We start from the raw sequence: 6,584 nt of genomic DNA, 5'->3' as shown, positions 1-6,584 counted from the left end.
CCCGCATTACCACATTATGCATATATGTTACGGATTTAATTTTAATGGTTCCTCATTAGTCATTACCTACTAATTATCGTATGTTAACTGATTATGAATTATAAAATATTTAAAGTAAATAATTACGTTTAATTCTACAGGATTCGAAAGGTTATACACTTTGCTGAATTACCTACTAAAGTACATTTCCATTAAGTAATTTTTAAATTAAGTACTTAGGTAGGTACTTTCAAACCAATTTACCTACTCAAAAATATCAGAACTTTTTACTTAAGGTAAGTAGGTACCTACTTACAATAATAGTATTTGAAGTCGGCAGCTGTACCTATATTGTGAAATTTGATTGCTTCAAAGAATCTCTTTAAATTTATTACCCGTGCTGTATTGTACCTACCTGACAGTACGTACCTACTTAATTACATTCAAGGTGCAAAGGTTAAGTGACAATTAATAATATGCCTGAAGGCATTCAATAAACCTACCCAATTACTGACGCTTCAAAGGTACCAATACCTGTCTATTGCATGTAAGTTATACTTGATTCAAATCTTGCGACGTATTTTTCAATAACTTTTACTGAACTGATTCTCATAGAACTTCACACATGATTTTAATGTTCTAACAATACGACACTATGTGAACTCCGGCTTCTCTCCTTAATTAGGTAATCCTACCACAACAGGGTCAAATTATCATAACTGTGAAGACAGGGTTTGGTAGACCTACTAGGTGGTACTAGTGATGTAATGAATGTTAGATTTTCAATATCGGAGATCACATTCGCATTAGCAAATGTGATCTCCGATATTGGCAAATGCAAATACGAATATTGATCTTAACGTAAAATGAAATGCACAGCCCGGAACTTACGAGTCAGTATATATCTTGAACCTAAACCTTCATTCCTAAGATCACGAACCACTTTATATGGCATTTCGTGAACAAGATATTTTATTAGATTGAGGGGTTTTTTGAGGAAGACTTGGAGTTTAATGATGGAATTTGTAATTACATATATCATTTCACCACAAATAAATATATAATTTACTGAAAGTCTATTTTATTCCGCTTATTTACATACCTACTAAGACCAATCATCTTCCATATTCTCAGGAATATGCTTCTCAGGTTGTCAGCCATAAAAGTTTCACGCACTTACGAGTATATATCTTTTATCCTACTAAGTACTAAGTAGGCATATTCTGTTTCTGGAGATGTCTGAAATCTCTAAAATCTGCATCAAAATTAGTCTTCTAGTCTGTATAAAATAAACTTTTAGGGTACTAATAGAGGATATTTGTAGGAAATAAATAATTGCAAGGAAATGAAGCTAGAAACCTTTCTAGGTTCGCAATTATGACTGAAGTAAAATCTTTAATACAAGTTATTAAGACGTTTGCACGCTCTAAACCAAGAAAGTGACTTATAATGAAGCAAACTTTATTAAAATTTATGCCAATCTAACGGTACAGTAGTCAGTAGTTGTTTAGTTTCTACGTTAAGCCCATAAAACAACTAGTTAGCAACACAGTGTTACTGGCACTTTAAAATATTAATATCAAACATAAAATAAAATATACTTATCATAGTTCACGAATATTTTTTAATAATTAAGCATAAATAAATGCCATGAAAATTAAAATATTATACATTTATTATAGACTATCCTACGTTGGGAAACGAGTAAAATTACTTTTATGTCCACTTTAAAACATTTTCAGTTTATTTCACTTATGTATGCGTATTTTACTGATGTAATAATACTAATAAATTTATCACATCAGTAACTAAAACCAATCGATTAGGTAGGAAATGCTCGCCTGTCTGCAAAACTGTATGGCCGAATGGATTTGGATTTTCAAAAATCCCGTGGAAACTCTTTGTTTTTGAATAAAAAGTAGGTACCTACCTACCTAGCATATTTGTCCGTTTCCGGGACACAAACTATCTCTGTAGGTACCAAAGGTCAACATTTGGATACCAAAAGGTAATTCGCATTCGCAAATATGTATTCCACTTCGCTATTTGCACTTAATAAGTACCTACTTACTTATGAAGAAAAACTTAATTTGGTATGATTCAAGTTTTTGTCTGTCGCACGCTTTACGCTGAAATTACTGAACGGATACAAACCAGCTTGGCGTACAGCTATTAATTACTCCGCGTTAATATAAATAACTAGGACAGTTTTAGATAAAATAGATACACGACTAGACGTGTATACCTACTGTGTTTTGGAAAACAAAACATTTTTTTAATCTTTGACAGCAATCGATGTTTGACATTATTATTGATTTTAGGGTTGCTCTATAAAAAACATTTTAGTTCCAAAATATTTAATTTCTTCTCTAAACGGTTGCACTGTATTTACCTAGTGCTCAATGATGCCCCTATAAAGTACTTAATGAGCGCATAGTAAGTACCTAATGGACCTTTTAAACTTTAAAAGGGCCTCTGGCAGGGAGGTATTGCCACGACACTAAGTGTCTGGCAATGCTTAAAGTAATTTCTAATAGGTACTATTCCGAAGAAAATATAAAAAAATTAGACTTTATACTCTGACGTAAGATTTTTTTTGTCATTTTTTACCTGTTATCTCCCAAAGCCACCATGATCCAAACTTCATATTTACTGATCGTTCCTCAGTGTGTTGGGGATAATACGCAGAGAAACTTGCATCTTTTATAAAATAACGAAGGTCTGGCACTCGCTGGCTCTCTCTCTATAATAACTACATACAGCGTGATGTTATTACTTGAGGCATTTGACATCATAATCTGCAGGGAACGTGTTAAGCAAGCGTTAAGATTTCTGCTCGCATAGATTTTTTAAAGATTTTATTAAGATTTTTGCTGATTAGGTAGGTACATACTAGTTTAATATTAAAAAACACGTATTGTGACTCTTGACTCAAGTGATTATCAGACCAAAACTAGAAAGCAGTCAAAATAATTGTTCTTATTAAAAATTAAACATAATTATTTTAACATTAGGCCATTGCAGTAAAAATTAACGTGTCTTGTCCACGTGTCTTGTATATGTAGGTTATTGAGATTAAGTTGTGTATGTTAATACTTACTAGTGTTAATACTTACTTAACAAAGCATTAACATCATGGAATGAGAAATGTACCTTGGTAGGTACCTTGGATATCATATTATTATAGCTTCAAAAAGGCAAATCTGTACGATCCTCAGGAAAATCCTATGTTGAATTTGTGAACATGAATAAATAGTTATTCACAGGTTTTTTATTTATGTAGGTAATTGTATTTATTTTTGCAACATATTTAAAAATAAAATGAAAACTAATTAATAAGTAATATTATACTCACTTACAATAAATATTTGGCAAGTAATTTAAATAAATATTTCATTAACTATTCGAAGAAATAACTGATCCAAATAGCTTCATGAAGTCTGACTGAAAAATGTAAATGACTAATTAATAAAACTTTGTAATTACAAACTTAAATTTTATCGGAACTGTAGTTCCGATAAAATTTAGACAGCAAAATAATTACGTACTCGTATCCTACCAAGGTACGGAATCCTCATTACGCGAGTACAACTCACACTTGGTTGATTTTTTTTTGCATAGTATAGGTAGCTAATAGCTATAACTACCTACCAATCTAAAGCAAAAGCACCGCCGCTAGGTAGCAGTGACGAACGGGTTTTAGTCTAAAAGTTTTTCACCAATAGCCATCCAATAGCAGAGTAAACTACTCTCGGATTGGATCCTCAATCGATATCTGTCAAATATTAGGCTATACAGGGTGTTTGGTAATTAGCATATAAAGACGACACGTACCCATGCTACTATGATCGGATAAATACAATGCTGTTAAGTATAATGACGAAATAAAATTATAAAAATTTCCATACAAAATTAAAAAAATAATTATGTCAAAGTTTTCATGACCTTAACGTGCTAGCTCACTGAAATCGTTGGCCATCTTTAGATAGGCCAAGGCCAACGATCTCAGTGAGTTAGGGCACGTTAGGGCCATGAAAACTTGGACATAAAAAAAAAATGTATGGAAATTTTTATAATTTTATTTCGTCATTTTACTTCAGCATGCATTTATCAGATCAAAGTAGCATGGGTACGTGTGGTCATTATATTATATTAATTACCAAACACCGTGTATAGCCTAATATTTGACAGATATCAATTGAGGATCCAATCCGAAAGTAGTTTACTCTGCTATTGGATGGCTATTGGTAAAACTTTTATATAAACCCGTTCGTCACTGCTACCTAGCGGTGAACCAATAGTGTGTCTTGATGGAGGTTCGTTTAATTTGAAATATGTATATTACAAACTATACCTACCTACTTAAATGTCATTACCTACATAATTGAAGTAATTGGCTGGTTAAAATTAATAGATAGGAACATGAGGAAATCAAACTGAACTCTCCTATGTCGTAGGTAGGCACTTGTTTACGCTTACCTACCTAGGTATCTAACAACTGTATATAATAAAGCGAAATCATTAATTTTATGGAGAAGTAAAATACAGTAGACGCCTACGTACTGATATAGAAGTAGAAGTACCTAGTACCTACTGCTGACCAGTCACGCAACTTTTCAATAGTAATCTGTCTTGGCATTGGAAATTATAAGATTTCTATGAATTACCTATTTCAAAAGAAGCGTGGGCATAATTTCCCTGTGGTAGGTATTACAGAATTAGGTAATCATCCTGCCTGATCAGTGATCATCTGCTGAAATCACCATATTGCAACTACAGATTGGACTATATCTACTTGTTTTACTCACAATTTTATTCCTTACATTCAACGTAGACGTAAAATGCGGACGAGAACGTAGAGTCGAGGAAAAGCATTATAGCCCATAGTGAAAGAATATGTAGTTCAAAATAAATCATTATAAAGTGGAGAATCCAAAACCATAAATATTTAAAAACTATCATAATATTAGTCAGTGATACGTAAAATGTGTCGAGATATTATTGTAGCGTATCAACTATCAATATCCAGAATGAACTTGGTCGAAGAAATCTAACCAACCGTTTAATGTGTCCCACATTTCACGCATCAAAGTTACCTAGGTACCTATTTACTACGATTTGTTTATTTATATTGCTTTGATTTTCTCTACACAATAACAACAAACCTAGGCTACGATCCGTATCCGTACTAAATAAGAAAGTTTGTCTATTCGTTTGTTGCTAAAACTTTTCACTGCTGGTAAATCGAAGAACCGATGTTTATATTTCGACGCAGTTCTTACACCATGTCGAAATTAGCAACACAGGAGAGAGAAAAAGTTTCTATTTCCAGAAGTTTGAGATTTTTGATGCATACCGTGTAGTTAGGTACTTTTTATTTCTTGAAGAGTTTCTCCGGTCACGTCTCTCGATTCTCTAGTAAACTCTTATTAGTTACATCAAAATGTCGACACCGCCAAAAAACAGCCAAAACACTCAAGCAACGATTTGATGTTCTAAAACAAAAAAGTTGAAGTGGTTTCCGTTACAAATAGGTTACAAAACAGAGAAAATCTGTAATTCTAATAATAATTATAATTAAATAAAGTTTACTTCTAAGGAACATGTCTTAGGTCTTTAGAAAAAGCGTGTGGACATCGTGGGAAACAACAAGAGTAAAAATCGTTTTGGAAATCTACGGGAAAGTTAAGCAAAACTCATCTCGAAAACCATGGGCCAGTGGGCTTTATGTTAACGCGTGGAAAATTATTTTTACTTTCATAATGTTTTAATGAACGCCATATCGATGAATAAAATCGCCATAGCGTGATTACAACTAAAAACCTATAAGCATCTTTTCACAAAGGTGTTAGTCACACAAGTTAACCCATGTACAACAAATACTTTTGTAACCTATTTTCTGTTTCAAAAAGTGCGTGAAAGCATCAAGTAACTGCCGGAACCCTTCATCTTAAACGGCCTTTTTTAAATATTATTATAGTTAGGTAACTTTTCTAAAAAGAGTTGTCGAAATTGCTGCATCAATTTGCTACTCCATAGCCATTTTCATCTGCACTATTTCAAAGGAACCCTATTCTTTTTCTATACGTTTGTGTGAAGCGAGTGACGGAGAGACTCCTCCTATGCGGATTTTGAAATGACCGATTCTGTATCATGATGGAGCGGGCGATGAACAGAGCTATGATGGGAGTTTCTCTTCGTTATCAATTAATCAGGAATGAGGAGAGACAGAGTAACCGGCATAGCTCAACAGGTTGCGAAGCTGAAGTGTCAATATAGTACCTAATAACTCGAAAAACTGATAATAGAATCAGGATCCCAAGCTGCTAGAATGGCAACCTCGCTCCGGAAGGCGCAGCGTTTGAAGACTCTCCACTAAGTGGACAGACGACATCAAACGAGTCGCAAGGCGCCGCTGAATTCATTCGGAATCTATCGATTGATAATGATGACGATGATGAGTATTATGATGATGATACTGTTTTGGATAAAAGCCTCCTTAAGGTAAAGCTTCCTCCGATCAAAACTTCCAAAATATATAATGTTTATATACCTATGGAATACACAAAAGGTACCAGCGCTAAAAGATAATGAAGCTATACCTA

This window comes from Maniola jurtina, chromosome 3, assembly GCF_905333055.1.
Source record: "Maniola jurtina chromosome 3, ilManJurt1.1, whole genome shotgun sequence".
Lineage (NCBI taxonomy): Eukaryota > Metazoa > Arthropoda > Insecta > Lepidoptera > Nymphalidae > Maniola > Maniola jurtina.
Note: the sequence above shows the minus strand (reverse complement) of the source record.